This window comes from Cynocephalus volans, chromosome 1, assembly GCF_027409185.1.
Source record: "Cynocephalus volans isolate mCynVol1 chromosome 1, mCynVol1.pri, whole genome shotgun sequence".
NCBI classification, from domain to species: domain Eukaryota; kingdom Metazoa; phylum Chordata; class Mammalia; order Dermoptera; family Cynocephalidae; genus Cynocephalus; species Cynocephalus volans.
This window is the reverse complement of record NC_084460.1, coordinates 52071785-52088260: the sequence shown is the minus strand read 5'-3', so window position 1 is coordinate 52088260 and position 16476 is coordinate 52071785. Positions and strand designations below refer to the sequence as shown.

The following is a 16476-nucleotide window of genomic DNA, read 5'->3' as shown; positions in this document are numbered from 1 at the left end:
ATTTCTTAAGTGGGTCTCTTTCACTTGTGCCTTCCTGCCCTCTCCTTTTCTTTGGAATCATTTTAAGGCTGGTAGCTGAGGGAGTTGTCATCCTGGAAATCCAAGTTCGCATTTGTGGTGATTGAAGCATTTCGTTCCCATTCAGCAAACGTTTCTTGAGCACCTACTTGTTCTGGGCCTGGCGATGTGTTGGGCTCTGGCCCTACAAAGGTGAATTACAAACAGCCACCACCCTCAGGAGCTCATGGATCAGGGAGAGAGCAGACTTGTAAGATGCTTGCTGGTGAAGAAAGCATGTAGACTTCATCAAAATAGCTACTATTGATTGGGGGCTTATTGTGTACCAGGCATATACGGTCCTTCCTCTAGTCTTTCCTTCCCCATCTGCACGTTTCCTGGTAATAAGAGTTGGTGTTTATAGAAACTTACCAGAGGCTGGGCAGTGTTAAACCCCTTACACACATTATCTCTTTTAGTGGGGGACAACATTAATACAGTAGCTTGGCACTTGAAATGGCAATACTCAGTGGTTTGAACCAACAGCGTCGTATCATTTGTTACAGTTCTGTGGGTTGACTGGGTGGTGGTTGCTTCTTCACGTGGTTTCAGTCGAAACTATGGGAAGGTGGGAAGGTCCAAGGTAGCTTCACTCACACAGGTGGCATGGGTCCTGGCTGTCATCCAAGAGATCTGCTGGGACTGTTGGCCAGGGCCTCAGTTCTCCTCCAGGTGCTTTTTCCACTTGGCTAGGTTGGCCTTCTCACAGCATGGTGGCCACAGGGTAGTTGAACCTCTTTTCTGGTGGCTAGCTTCTTTCAGTCTTTTTTTGTATGTATATGTGTATATATATGTACAAAAAGGGAGAGATTTTATAGGAAAAAAATTATGATTTTACTTTGGCCCTAACTGAACAAATATTGGGTGTTTTTGAGACCTGTAATAAAAAAGGTTTAAATACTCCGCAGCAGACAGCCGAAGACTTGACCCAGTAAGGAAAGAAACCATCATTATGGCTCTGAACATAACACACCTTGGGTAGGACGACTCTGGGAGCCTCCTGGGGCTTCCTGTTTGGGCAGGGGTGGGAGCTATGGGATGCTATATCTTATGACTTTACAATGTAGTTGATCCAAGAGTCGTAATAGGAGGGCCTGCCCCCTCCTCCCCAATTGATGCCACCCTCGGTGCTACCCTTATGCCTTACCATGGCTGTATTTGGGTAGGCATTATCATGCCGTGAATGACAGCAACAGCCCTGAAGTCCTCACACCCTTGTCCTGGCTCTCCATACCTGTAGCTGGGTTAGCTTGGGTGGATCACTCACCCACTCTGTTCAGTTTTTTTCCTCTGGAAAATGGCATAAGAATAGGTGCTATCTCATAGGACTGGTATGAGGGTTAGATAAGATAGTACACATGAAACATTTTAGCCCAGTGCCTGGCACAGTGAGTATTATATACATTGATTTTATCATCATCATCATCATCATCATCAATGGATTTTTATATAAGATCTTTTGATTCAAAGTTAACAGTTGTTACTCTGTGAGGTAGGTGGGATTATTCCTATTTTTCAAATGATAAAACTGAGAATCAGAGAGGTTAACTAACTTATTTAGTGTGGCACAGTTTGTAAATGGTAGAACTAACAATCAAACTCAGTGCCTTCTGACTCTTGTTCTTTTTGTTCCACCCTGCAAAGTGACCTCACAAATATTCTTAACCCAGTGGTTGGGGCGTGGATGTTGGTTTGGGTGGTATTGTCTCTATTGTCCTCCTTGGGCACTTTTGTCTAAATGATGTGATGCCTTTTTGTTTAGTCTGCAAGTTCCCTTGGGCAGAGACGCAGGTCATCCTTTTTATAACCCAATGTCCTGCATGATCTAGGTGCTCAATTAATGTTGTTACTGTTAACGATAATGGATTACAAGGCTTGTCTGATTTACTTGTGGTTCTTGATTAAGTTTGGCTAATTAAAAAAAGCCATAATGAATGGACACCTTGTTTTTTAAATCATTCAGAGTCTTCGGGCCATTGCAGCCCAGAAAAAAATTTAATTTTAGAGAATTGGCTTGCTGAAGCAATCTGAATTTCTTCTCTTGAGAGCAAGAAGTGGGTGGGAGGGCTTGGCATATTGTTGTTCTTATTGGATTGTATGTGGAAGGTCGAGCTGTATGAGTTCATGCCTAAGGGCCTAAAGGCCTTTGAATGTCTGGGTTTGCTTATAGCATATGGAGGCTGAAGAGGTATTACTGCTGGTAAGGTTTGCTTGGCCAAATACAACTTAAATGTGTGCTAGTGATGGGTGAAATAAAAATGAGGGGAATCTATTGGAGATATAAAGAGACCCAAGAGAACTATCAACAAAATATAGCATGTGGTCATGTTTGGATCCTTGGTTGAACAAACCAACTATAAATTTAAAGACATTATTGAGACAGTTGGAGAATAATTGAACTTGGACTGGGTATTAGATAATATTAAGAATTATTATTTTGTTGGATATGATAATGGTGTTATGGTTTTGTTCAAAGAAGGAGGCCTATCAGAAACAAACAAGCATTCGCGGCTGAAATGGTTTGATGTGTGAGGTCTGTTTTCAATTACTGCATCATATAATAAACAAAGTCGGGAGGAGGGATGGATTGAAAAAAATACTTGTTGAAGCTGATTGCTGGGGACTTTTCTATTTTTGCGTATGTTTGAAAATTTCCATAGTAAAAGGTTTGAAAAAATGAGATGAAAATGTCACATGTGATCACACATAGATTCAGGAAGAGTTAGAAGGCTAGATTTCAGTTGTGAAGTGGTTGTAAGGTTATCATAAGATACATTTAGCTTCAAAAGACTGACTTGTAAATACATTTGTATTTGGAGGACAAGGTATTTGTTTTCAAATGTTTAGATTTCAAGAGGTATCTATGGAAGAACTTGGAATAGGGCATACTTCCATTTATGAGAAAAGCTAGGTGCCAACAAATGATATCTGGACCTTTGGCGAAAATAGGATTAGCTAAGCCAGTGGAATATAGATAGACTCTTCAAATCTTAATGCTGGAAGGGGCAGTGTATGTTCAACCTTGAGTAAAAGACATTTTCCAAAGCAAAAAGCATTCCATTTCACCTGCCCACTTTGTTTTCAATTTTAAAAATGTTCTTTTCAAAGCCACAACCAAGCTGTGTGCCCTCAAATCCCTAAACCAAACCATTCAATTTTTTCTCTGAACTATAACATAAACTTGAATCAAAGATTGTCAATTTTTAAAAAAATTTTATTGTCAAGTGAAATAATTTGAACAGGAGCAGGATCTAGTTGAGTATTCTAATACTAGGAAAATAGTACAAAACCCAGACATCAAACTACTCTCTAAATCAGAGATGGGCAAGTTTTTTCTGTAAAGGACCAGGTAGTAAATATTTTAGTCTTTGCTGGCCAGAAGGTCTCTGGTGTACCCACTTGGCTCTGCTGCTGTAGCCTTATGAAAGTGGTCATAAATAATACATAAAGGAACGGTCATGGCTATGTCCTGATAAAACTTTATTTACAAACACAGGCTGAATTTGGCCCATGGATGGTGGTTTGCTGACCACTGCTCTGAATGAAACTTGACTTTATTTCTCTAGACTCCTAGCTCTGTCGATTAGCTGAGCCAACCTGATATGGTGTCTTTCCCACTGGGCTTAGTTAGAGGAGCTGAGCATTTTGTTAGGATAACCTCTGCTTTGTTGAATAACCCTTGACAAGTTGCTCAAATTTCATGTTTCATTTTTCCTCTTGATGTGTTGGTGATGTACCTGTTTCCTCCTAGCGGGATGAGACTGGCAAGGAACAAGAGGCAGAGAGGTGGAAGCAGAATCAACTTTGTGTGCCCTCTGACCATGGTAGTACATTTCACTTTTGTTGCTCCGTGTTTTCTATTTTCTGTGAGGCAGACAAACATCAGAAATTCCCTGAAATTGTTTCTGTTTAGAAATAAGAGCCTTAAATGGCTTTCTTCATCACAAAATAAGCTCTTATAAACAGAAATTTTACAATGAAGCCTAGCTAATGAAAGAGAAAGTCGTTTTGACCTTCAAAATGCTAGTTAGTCTTAATTCTGATGGGGAAAAAATAAGAGGTTAGGGCAAGTGGTAGGTTTCCAGGTTTGGAAAGTCATTCATCCATGTAACAGCTGTTTTTCCAGCTCCTCCAAGGTGCCAGCCTGGCAGGAGGTTTGGGGGATAGAGGCACAAATAACCCTGGGCACAGCTCCTGAGATTCTCACAGCCTAGTGGGGAGGTGGGTAGTAAAGGTAGCTTAGAAGCAGCGTGTCAAGGGTCCAGGCAAAGAGTTGGGGCAGTAAGAAGACAGTGTCTCAGTCTGCCAGGAGTAGGAGGAGAAGGCTTCTAAGGGGAACTGGCATTCGAGTTGGGTCAGGCTGAGGAAGGTGATTGGCATTGCGGTGAAATGGGTACAAAGGTAGAGTCTTGAGAGGGTCTGGTCTGTTTGGGACCTGGCGAGAAGGTAGAGGACTTGGGCACCAGGGGTGTATGTGGGGGGAAGGAGTCGGGTGAGACAGGATAAAGGACTGGGGGCTGTCCATGAAGAATCTACTACATCAGCCAGCTGGCTTCGGGTGTAACCCAGGAGGCATTAGGGAGTCTCTGTGTGTTTTGCTCAAACTTGTGTCTTACGGTGGCAACCCAGGCAGTGGTACAAAAGTAGCTACTTATTTAGCACTAATAATGTGCCAAGCTCTGTTCTGAGTGCTTCTAGTATTTTAACTTAAGTACAAAAACCTATGAGGCAGTTATTTTAAACCCTATTTTATTACTGAGCAAGCTCACAGGGCTCAGAAAGGCTGAATAACTTGCCCAAAGTAACACAGCTAGCAAGTGGCAGAGGTGGAATTTAAACCAGGGAGTCTGGCTGTAGGATTTATCTTAGCCATTAAACTTTGGAGGACTCCTCATTCACTTTTATTGTCTTTATGATGGCACAAAAGTGGTATGCATTGAGTAGAAACCATACTTCGAGCACCCATACAGCCATTCTGTTTTTCACTTTCAGTACAGTATCTAATAAATTACGTGAGTTATTCGGCACTTTATCATAAAATAGGTTTTGGTGTTAGATGATTTTGCCCAACTATAGGCTAATGTAAGTGCTCTGAGAACTTTTAAGGTAAGCTGAGCTAAGTAATGATGTTCCGTAGGTTAGGCATTTTTTAAGTGCATTTTTGACTTAAGATATTTTCAGCTTATGATGGGTTTATTGAGATATAACCCCATCTTAAATCATTCATCATTCATGTGACTAGTATTTGTTAAGGACCTATTAAGTCTCAGGTACTGTGTTAGGCATTGCAGACACAGAGGCGAATAAAACAAACCCAGTTTCGGCTCTCATGGGGCTTTCAGTCCAATGGTAGAGACAGACATTGAGCAGGTTGACGTAAGTGAGTGGAATGATCAGGGGATGGTGGGTGCTGTGAAGGATGATAGCAGGTGAGTATAAAGGGAAGTGCCAGCCCAGTGTGGTTGGGTGGATGCAGGTTCTGCTTATGTCCATTGGCCAGAGCAGGCTTCTCTGGAGCTCTGAGAGGTGCTCTTAAACTGAGATTTGAGTGACAAGGCGGAGATGATCACATGAAGAGCCAGAGAAAGCATCTTGTATATAGCTCTCCCTGGTCAAGGACTGGTGGGAAGGCCTGTGTGTCTGGAGTGCAGTCAGTGACAGACACAGGAGGTGAGAGAAGGGGGCGGGAGCCATACCACACATGGCCCTTAAGTCCATCACAAGGTAATGTGTTTGCCTTCTATTCAAGGAGTTGTGAGGAGCCATGGAGAACTTTAACCAGGGGAGTGACTAGACCTGGGTTATGCTTTAAGGAAAGTATGTAGTGGTGGAGAAAAGCTGGAGATGGGACAGTGGGTGTGTTCCAGGGATCCAGCCAGGGCACTGGGGTCTCAATAAAGGAGGTGAGCATGAAAGCTGAGAACAGGGTTGATAGACATTTATGACAGTGAGGGAAGAGTCAACTCAGAGATGGGTCCTGTGGGAAACTTTTTTGACATCTCTGCTCTCCTCCACCCAGACTGGGTTAGGTGCCCTCCTTGCGTTCCCTGAACCCTGTATCACCTCGTGGCAGCATTTAGCACAGGCATGGCCAAGTGTCTGTTCCTTGTCCATTAGAATGGGTCCTCTCCATCTCTGGATTGCTATGGTCTAGCGTAGTGAATGGCACTGGGCAGTATGTGAGAAGCATGCTTAGGGCAATGGGGAGAGTGGGTGGAGTGAATGTTTCCATCCAAGACGGATACTTTTGAGGTGCTTATGGGAGATCCTGGTGGCACTGTCTAGGCCACTAGAATGCCCCCTTGTAGGGTTCTGGAGCACAGGTAGGACTGGAGATTAGATTTGGGAGTCATGGTGGGTAGTAGGAGGAGCCGTGGGAGATGACTGAGAGATGGGGGCTGGAGAAGAAGATGAAGGGTGAGATCCCTGGGTAGCAGAAGCTTCTAGTAATTAGCTGTGCATAGGAAACTAGGAGGTCCTTGAAGCCAGAATTCTGTTGGGGTGATCTTTTATTTATGTCACTTGGTCCAGAGGCATCTGGTAAGATGACTGAAGACAAGCCATGGGGTTGACAGTTAGCAGGTCTTCAGTGACCTTGGTGAGAAATTGTTCAGCACAGCCAAGGAGCAGACGCCAGGGTGGAATTAGTTGGGAAGGTATTGGAAGTCGAGGCAGTGTAGTCGGTAGTCCAGTAGAACCTCAGTGGTCATATATCGAGCACACATTGTATTCCAGGTACTGGCTGGGCATTGGGCACTTTGGGGAATGTTCACTGCTCTTGGGGCTCACAGCCCAGCAGAAAACACTCCCTTTCAAGAAACAGAAGCTGGAGGGTTTGGAGGGGCTTTCCTTTATGGATGGGAGATCTACTCTGAAAACCTTAAAAAAAAAAAAAAAAAAAAGAATTTGAATGACCCAACAATTCCATTTTAGTTATATGCCCAACAAAACGTGAACATATGTTTTCAAAAAGACATGTTCATGGTAGCGTTATTCTTAAGAGTTGGGAACTGAAACCTGCTCAAATATCCATTATGAGTACAACAGATTATAAACTGTGGTATTTTCATACAATGGAAAACTATGCAGCTGTGAGAATGACTGATCTACAACTTTACTTAATAATATGGATGAATTTCACAAACATATGAAAGAAGCCAAATGTAAAACGGTACATGATTCTATTTACACAAGGTACAAAGCCAGGCAAAGCGAATCTAGGCTGTTAGAAGGCAGGAGAGTGGTTACCTTGGAGGGGGGCAGAAAGGGGATAAGTGGAAGGTGGCCTGAGGTGGTTTTGGAGATGCTGGTAAAATTCTTTCTTTCTTTCTGTCTTTCTTTTTTCTTTCTCTTTCCATTTGTCTTTCTGTCTTGTTTTTTCTTTTTCTTTTTCTTTCTCTCTTTCTCTCTTTCTCTCTTTCTCTTTCTCTCTTTCATTCTCTTTTTCTTTCTTTCTTGGTGGCTGGCAGGTATGGGGATCCAAAAAATTATCTTTCTTGATCAGAGTATTGGTTACACAGGCATATTCAGCTTGTTTAAATTCATCAAGTGGTACATATATTTGTACACTTTTCTGTATGTAATACTTCAATTTTTAAAAAAGTAGTGATTTTTAAAATCGGTGCAGAGGTGAGAGCCTACCTGTGGACTTGGGGGAAGGAGCCAGTGAAAGGGAGAGGTGGCAGAGAGCAGGACAAGAGGGCAGCTGACCTTGGGGCATGGAATTCATTGCGTCCACAGAGGAGTTTGCTTCTTTCCAGAAGGAGGAAGGTGACCTTCCTAGTAGTTTGACCAACGTGGTCAGTAAAGCGACTTTATTTTGGTCAGCACTGCTTGATTGTTTCAAATATTTTGGACAGTAGGAAAATAGAGACCCCCCCCCCTACACTCACCCCAAAAGTTGTTGGCTTTCTTATCCACCCTTTTTTTCTTTTTGAATATACCTCAAGTCTGACTAGAGAATTCATTGTATTTCTGAGTTATATTGTTCCATTCATTAATATTGTGTAGACACTACTACCTTCACCTCCTCCATTGTGTCCCCACCTGGGTGAGTCAGCAGGAAAATTGAGAAGTGTCATATCAAAATGGACCATATGAACTGCTTTGAACTGCATAGTTCTTTCCTATCAGGTAACCCAAGTAAGAGTTTGCTGTTGACTGTCAGCGTAAAAGTTAGAGTCATAAATAATGACAGGTTTTGGAAGCTGTGATTAAAACCACAAATCAAAGAGGAATTTCCATGTATACATGGTATAGAAAGGACGCTGCTCGTGAATTAAGTTTTCAGCCAGCCCATTGCCCAGTGCTAGTAATAACCATCAGTAGCCCTCAAAGATTTGCAATATAAAACATTATGCCTTGGATGGATCTGCTCATATGAGAGCTAATAAATCAGCTTGGGTCTTGTTAGAGAACGACATTTATATAGAGTAAGTTTGCCTGTGCAACTTGCTGTTGAATTTAGTTAAGTCAACAAGGACCTGCAGTGTGTGGGATCAGTTCACCCCAGAAAGCCAGTGAAGAATGAAGTGTTCTTTATCTTTTAGACAGGTCAGGTTTGTCTAGTCTAGGTATTGGAAATAGTCCCAATTTAGGAATTTGCGTTAGCACTTGCAAGTCTGTTAGCAAGAGGAACAATACCATTTTAAATAACACATCAAGGAATGGTTTACTTTCGTTCCCCCAAAATCATTTAAGGCCTTACAAAGACTTAGTTATTGTTTATCAAAGAGTGGCTAATGAGACTCTCTAAGACATTATTATTTTTATAAGTTCTACCTTAATACATTTTTTAAAAAATACAAATTCTACAAATAAAGCTAAACTTCTTGGCTACTATCAACCAATCTTCTGATATTTTGAGTAGGATGTAGACATAGTCGACCACGTCTATTGTGTTCCCCATTCACTATCCCGTAGTGCTATGTCAGAGACAGAATATTGGATCATATGGATAATTGGTCTGGCCCAGGGTGGCGTATCTCATATAGAGTTATAGTGACAGGATGACATGTTGAATAGAGAATCATAAATATTGGGAATGCCTGGAGAACAGATTCTTAATGAAAGTGCTTGCTGGGATAGACGTGCCATGACATTCTGCCCCCAGCTCCAGCTCTGTTCATGTCTGGGCCAATAAAGGTATCTCATTGGGTATGTTTTATTGTGTTCATTTTTTCTCACCTTTCCACTTAAAACCAATTATGAGTGTGGCTGTTCAGTTGAGGGTTGATGGCTTCATGTGAAATCTTCAGTGTCCCTAAACCATTTAAAAGTGGCACAGTGTACTTTCCTCTGCTGTGCTCATTGCTTTATCTGGAATGTTCTTTTTCCCTTACCCGGATCCTGTCTCTCTTTCTGTGTGGCAGATTTCTACTTGATCTTCAAGGTCTAAATCACACATCACTTCTGCTCCAGGGAAGCTTTCTCCTATCTCTTCCACTCTCTTCCCAGCAAAGCTAGTTTCCTCCCCTGTTTGTTTACACCTGTATCCCATGGCTCCTGCATTGTGGGTTGTTAGGTATATGGTGATCTTTGTTCCTTTGGGAGCTTAGAGTCCTGGGATCCTGTTTTTTCATCTCTGAATCACCATACTGTATTGAATTATGGTTTATGTTTTTTACCTGAAGTTAACTGTGGAGGGCAGAGAATGTGTTCAAGGTGGGTTTGCTGTTAACATGCCTTCTGTTTTTGTACTGATCTTTTGATCCTTTTCTTGCTGCAAAATGACCTGCAAAGTTTCTTTTTCTTCTTTTTATTAGATTATATCTATTGTACTTGAATCTGTGGAAAATATATACCTAATACACTTAAGATATTAATTTGTAATTAGCCTGTTTTAATTAGTGTCTTGTAAAAAGCATTGATACACAGGCAAGTACTCAAGGGTCCATAGTGCGTTTTCACTACAGCATTCTCATGTGATTTATTTTGTGCCCTACCCTGTTTTAAATGATAAAGATACTGACTGTGTTCATTATTTTTGGGAGGTAACCCTGGAGAAACTAGTTTGCATAGAGGAGGGTAAATCCTTTTTTCCAAAAGTTGTGGGTTCCAGAAATATGTTTTCCTGTGGGACTTTTAATGAGACAAGAGTTTTTTTTTTTTTTTTTTTTTATACTTAATAGCCTGGGTCAAAGGAGAATAAATGCTGTTATTCTTTGCAAAGTGGGCAGGACCTCACTGTAGAGGAGCTTATCCTGTTTTTGGTCATGTGAGCTCAGAACCACAGTGGTTTGGGTTGGGTGGTAGAGGTGAGCTATATCTTAGCTACTGAAGTGGATTTTAAACTTGGACCTTCCCCCTGAGGAGTAGGTAACAGCCACAGCCGCTGACTGTGGCACAACAGAGCTGTGGGGATGTTGGGCACACGGTTCAGGAAAACAGGGCAGCCATGTGTGTGCAGCCCGAGGGCAGGGTCCTGAGCATACCCTGCAAATCATATTAGTGCTTCTTACACACCCTTTCTCTGCTGTTCTTGGCTAGCTTTAAATATTAGTCATTTTTGGTAAAGAGTCAGTGATGTCCCATGTACACCTGCCAGTCAACCTAATGTGTGGCAGAAATTTAAAAGGCAGCTGCTGCTCAAAAGTTTCTCACAGCGTAGATGGCAAATGAAGTCAAAGCATGATCAGTACTGGTTTATTTTATATTTTACATTGGCCAAGACAGCTTACATTATTATTAGAAACCATTTCCTTCAGAAAGCTATGCTTTTCTGCATTAATTAAGTTTCATGAATGGAATTGGTAATTTTTTTTTTTCAACTGTAAAAAAATACAATGAAGAAGTTTGAACAAGGAATTATTTATGTGCGCTTCATATTTCATTTCTAACTTGAATGGTTAAGATTCCTGGTGTTTATATTTGGCCTGGACTTGCCAGGTCCCAGAATAATTGACTGCTCGTGATATTGCCACTTAGAGTCCTTGCTTCTGTTAGCAGTTGCCAGACAACATGCCTTTTTTGTAGAGGCTAGAAATGTAAATTTTAGAAAATTCTTTTTGAGAGCAGGAATTATTTTATGTGCTATTTCCATTGACAGGGACACAGCAAACTACTTTGGCACATCTTTACAATTCATTCATTCATCCAATCACCAACTTTTATTGAGTGCCTGCTGTGTGCCAGGCATATCAGTGAGTCAAAGATTCTTGTCCTGGGGATGGAGGTGGGGCATCGGACACAGCTAAATAAACAGTAACCGCAGGAAATATGTGTTTTGTATATTAGAAGGTGATGAGTTCTCTGGGAAAATAGAAAAGTAGATCAGGGTAAGGGAGGATGCAGGTGGGTGACTTGCAATTTCAAAATAAGGTGTTCAGGGAAGAGAGGATGATGAATGAGCAAAAATTTTAAGGAGGTGAAGGTAGGTACCTGAGAGGACATCTCACAGAGGAGAGTTCTAGGCAGAGGCAACAGCCAGAGCAAGGGTTCTGGGAAATAGCAGGAGGCCTTGTGGCTGGAGACAGTGCAAGAGAGAAGGAGTGAGTGGGAGATGACTCAGAGAGAGGAGAGTGTGGGCCAGATCTTTCCCACTGACCTGAACCCCCTCAGGTAGCAACATCTGATTTTTCTCTTTTATAGTGTTTCTCAACCAGGGACAATTTTGCCTCCTTGCTCCCCCCATGCCCCTGGCAATGTCTGGAGATGGTTTTGATTGTCACTCTTGGGCAGGGAACGCTCTGGGCATGTAGTGGGTGGAGGTCAGGGATGCTGCCAAATGTCCTACCTATGATGTACAGTCCTCACAACAGTAGTGCTGAGGTTGAGAAATCCTGCTCTGTTGTTATAGAGATCATCAGCTGCTGCTTGATTCAGTTTGTCTTTGAAGACTTAATAAAGAAAAAACAAAACAAAACATGAAAACAATATGGGAAGAAGTTATTAATCATGGTACCTTGTCAGAATGCCTTCAGAATTGACATCAAAGCTAATGCTGGCCATTTTTATTTACTTTGAGGAAAAGAGATCTGAATCTTGCTTGCAGGTACATTTGAGTAGACCCTGGTACTTTTAGGGAGTAGTTAAAAAAAAATAATACATTGTTCACAGGCAAATAAGTAGTAATAATCTCACTGATAATCTCAATTTGGACTCAAGTAAGATTTTCTAATTTTGAAAAGGTCTAGGATGTTGATTCATACAAGGGAAAATATTTACTTATATGAAAAAAAATTGATTTTCAGTACTTGGAATAAAAGACACTATTCTTTGCATATGAATGTGATGCTATTAGGAATATTTTCTTTGGATTGCACCAATGTACTATTTTTCAGAAATTAGGTACTTGTATACCACTTTTTCTATTTTTACTTTATTACTATATCACCTGTATATTTCTTTATATCAAATAACTTTAAACACATTTTGGGGAGCCTGTATTGGTTACTGTAAATGAAACTTAACCAAAATATTATAAAACAGAAAGAAAATAACATTATTAAATTCTAGATAGACACAGTTGTCTGCAAAAGATTCTGAGCATGAGACTGACTTTATATTGAAAGGAAGATTACCAGTCTTAGATGTTCAAGACACACTCGCACCAAAAGGAAACTTTCTCTGATTTAATTAGAGAATTAAAGGAATAACTTTCCCACTGTGTGATTTAATGGCATTTAATATACCTTCTCTTTATCATATGTGGCGATAGGCTGTCCCAAGCTGTCCATAGCCTGAGGCCAGTTGAGCAGGCTGGGCATCTGCAGCTTGGCTGGCTGGGGTCAAAGCTGCAGTCTGAGAGCACAGAACAAACCAGTGGTAGGGTGGAGGCCAGTGCTCTTTGGCTTTGATTGGCTACCAACAGTCTCTTAATGCAGAACTCTCTCTCTCTCATGGAGGTAGCAGTTAGACAGCCTGGATCTTTGTCATGTATAGGACTAAAATTGTGATTCTATTTCTTAAAATAAAACAAAAATCCCTGTAATTCAGATTCCTTACTACTTCAGATGGACTTTTATATGTTTCCTGTCTCTGCCCCTCCTTTTATTCTTTATGAATTACCAAATTTAATTCTACCCTATTCATTGTTAAGATGGTTGAATACTTTCGATTAACTCATGTACATTATATTGAGTGTTAGAATTCATTAATTTTATTTTAGTGGTTCTTCGATAGTTTTTGACCTGTTTTCTGTCTTTTCTGAAACAGATATTTCATTTTCGCAAGCAGAAATGAATTACTTAATGTCTTGTTGCTTGAGAACTCCCATTGTGGGTACAACTCCAGGTGGTTTTAGACTAGGAGCTACATACATCTCAGGTTTGTTTTCATGAAGGCTAGATTTTCTAACCTTTCTCTAGGGCTGCCAGGCTCTCATGAATTGAATCTTGGTAATCAAAGTCTCAGGAGACTGATTTCTACAGAAACCAATATTTATTAAGTGTCTGCTGTGTGCTGGGTATTATTTGACTTGTTCCCACTGTTTAAAGGCTCTCCATGTCTAGCTGTGGAGACAGAAACAGTCTGCTTAGAGTCAATATTGTACCACTCTAAAGTAAAATGTTGAAATCCTGACTACCATATATAATTCTGTTTATTGCCCCTCTGTATGTTATAGTTTTAAAATATACGGTACCTCATATGTTATAAATTCCGCAGTACAAGGTTATAATTTTTGCTTTAAGCCATCATATATATTTTTTAAAAATTAAGAGAAAAAACCATTTTTAAAGATGTTTACCATTTCTAATGCTCTTGATTCCTTTTGAAGACACAAGTTTTTGTATGGTGTCATTCCACTTTTGCCTGCAGAGCTTCTTTTAGCAGTTTTTGTAGTCCACATTGGCTGGCTGTGTTAAAGAGTGTTTTAGAAACAAATTTTTAGGTGTTTTTTTTTTCTTAAATCTGAAAATGTCTTTATTTCATCTTCATTCCTGAAGGATATTTCACTGGGTATCAAGTTCTGGATTGACAGGTTTTTTTTGCCCCCAGTCCTTTAAAGATAGGGCTTCACTCTTCTGCCTTCCCTGCTTCTGGCAAGGAGTCAGAGGTCATTTGAATCATTACTCCAGGTATGTAATGTTTGTCTTCACCTTCTGCTTTCAAGATTACCACATCTGATTATCAGCAGTTTGACTATGATGTGTCTAGGTGAGGTTTTCTGTGTGTTTATCCTCTTGGGGTTCACTAGGATCCTAAATGTCCTATGATCTGGACATTTATATCTTCCATCAAATATGGGGAAGTTTTTGTCATTATTTTGTTGTCTCCATTTTTCTAAGTCCACATAGTGAATTTGTAAATTTCAGATATTGTTTCAATTCTAGAATTTTTATTTGGTGCCTTTTTATTGTAACATATTTGTTGAGATTCCTTGTTTTCATTCATTACCAGCATATTTTCCTTTATATCCATAAGGATTATTGTAATAGTTGCTTTAAAATCCTTGTCTGTAATTACAGCATTGGGATGCTGTGAGTCAATCTGTTTTGATTTTTTCCTCTTTCAACTAGTTCGTGGTTTCTTGTTTTCTTCATATATTCAGTAATTTTGGATTGTAATTTGGATATTGTGAATGTTATGTGTTATAGAATCTCTGGTTTCTGCTATATCCCTCTAAAGAATATTACCTTTTTTGGTTTTGTTTTATTTTAGTAGGCACTTAAACTGACTTGAGTCAGACTATTAACTCATCTCTCCTATATGGATAATATCTCAAGTATTTGTTTAATTCTTTTAGTCTTAGCTGTGCTGCTTGGAGTTTGCCACACAAATGCGTGGTTTGGGGTCAAGCCAGAGTTTGGACAGAGTTTAATACAGAGGCTTCTCAAACTCTCTGACTCATTCATTTCTGGGACCTCCCTCCCCTCTCCCATGCTTTCTAGTGGCTATGGTTGCCCTCAACTCTGGAGATAGAAATATAAACAGTATCAGTAATATAATGTGCTCAGTGATTTAATTGTAATAATTATGATAACAGAAGCTGATATTTCTAAAGTAATTATGTGTGTTGGATGATATATATCTGTCTATCTACTTTTCTATCTTATGTCATTTAGTCTACCTACAGCAGCCATATGAGATAGACACTGTTATACCCATTTTAAGTTGAGGAAACAGAGTTAGAGAGGTGAGGTGTTTATCCAAGATTCCATATTTAGTAAAAGGAAGGGCTAGATGTCAGAACCAGGTGTTCTGACTCAAGGCCCCATGCTCCTATTGACTATACAGTTGTGTCTCATATCTTTGCAGTGAGAAATCTGAGACTTAATCTTTAATTTTTCTCTGTTTTCTTTGCCTTTGGTATTCTGCAGTGCATCTAGGTATGGATTTTTTATTAATTATTCAGTTTAGGATTTATACTTCTTCAAATTAAATATATATATATTTTTTTATTCAGTTCTAGAAAATTATTAGCCACTGTCTCTTTGAATAGCGACCTTTCCTATTTTCACTAATCCCTCTTCTGGAATTCCCACTGGACTTAGACCTTAGCATTCTATTCTTCATGTGTCCTAATTGCTGTCCAATATTTTCCATACCTTTATTTCTCTGTGTAGCACTCTGGGTGATTTGTCAGATCAATCTTCGAGCTCACTAACTCTCTTTTGAGCTGTGTCTAAACTGCTATTTAAGCCAGTTACTGAAATTTTAACTACATTGTCTCTATTTTTCAGTTCTACTTGGTTCCTTTTCAAATGTGCCTGTTTGCCCCTGACACTCTCTTCTTTCATTATGATGTCTATTTTTAAAATCTTACTCATTCTAAACATTGTTATTTGATCATTTATTTCAGATTTTTAAAATATTTCTAATCTTGGGGTGCAAATTCTCTCTCTCTCTCTTTTTTTTTTGTCTACTAAATTCTTCCTGATGATGTATTGTAGCCATGTGTTGTTTGAACTTTTTTATTGCCTGCCCATTTTTTAGGGCTTGTTTTATGAAGGTCCGTGTGTCTTGGGTTGTGAAAATGTTTCATTAGGACATTTTCTTGTCTGCTTCTGCTGGGATGCCTTGGATTGTAATGAATCTGGACGGCAGTTCTTTCAGTAACTCAGCTTAGGACTCCTGCACTTTGGGGGTAGTGTAAATTTAGACTGTACACTCAGGCTGTGCAGGCCTGTGGTTTTGATTTCTCAAGAGTGACTACCCCTCCCCCTCCTACCCTAACTGTATTTCCCCTTTTACAGCTGTCTTATAATGGGACCTTGATTTCAAATTCCCTGCCTATAGGTTTTATCCCCATGTGGGCATCAGAAATCCAGTTTTATAGACCAGTATCTAGGTCTTCAGTGTCGGCCATACGGTGTCAACTTCTGCTGACTGCTGTCACTTTGATTTTTATCTTCCTTTCTGGCCTTGGGGATGTCCTTCCTCTTTCCTTCCTGCCTTCGTACTTTTCTATGTTTTAAAATACTTTACTGAAATTTCTGTGTTTTGTTTGTGTATGGGGGGGGCTTTATTCTCTTCACC

The 16476-nt window shown here is 40.1% G+C and overlaps 1 protein-coding gene across 3 annotated transcripts in view; it reads left to right on the top strand.

Moving 5' to 3' along the window:
• The window catches only part of LOC134378800 (serine/threonine-protein phosphatase 4 regulatory subunit 1-like), a 78764-nt gene that overhangs the window by 712 nt on the left and 61576 nt on the right, over positions 1-16476 (top strand). The gene's annotated exons all lie outside the window — the stretch shown is intronic.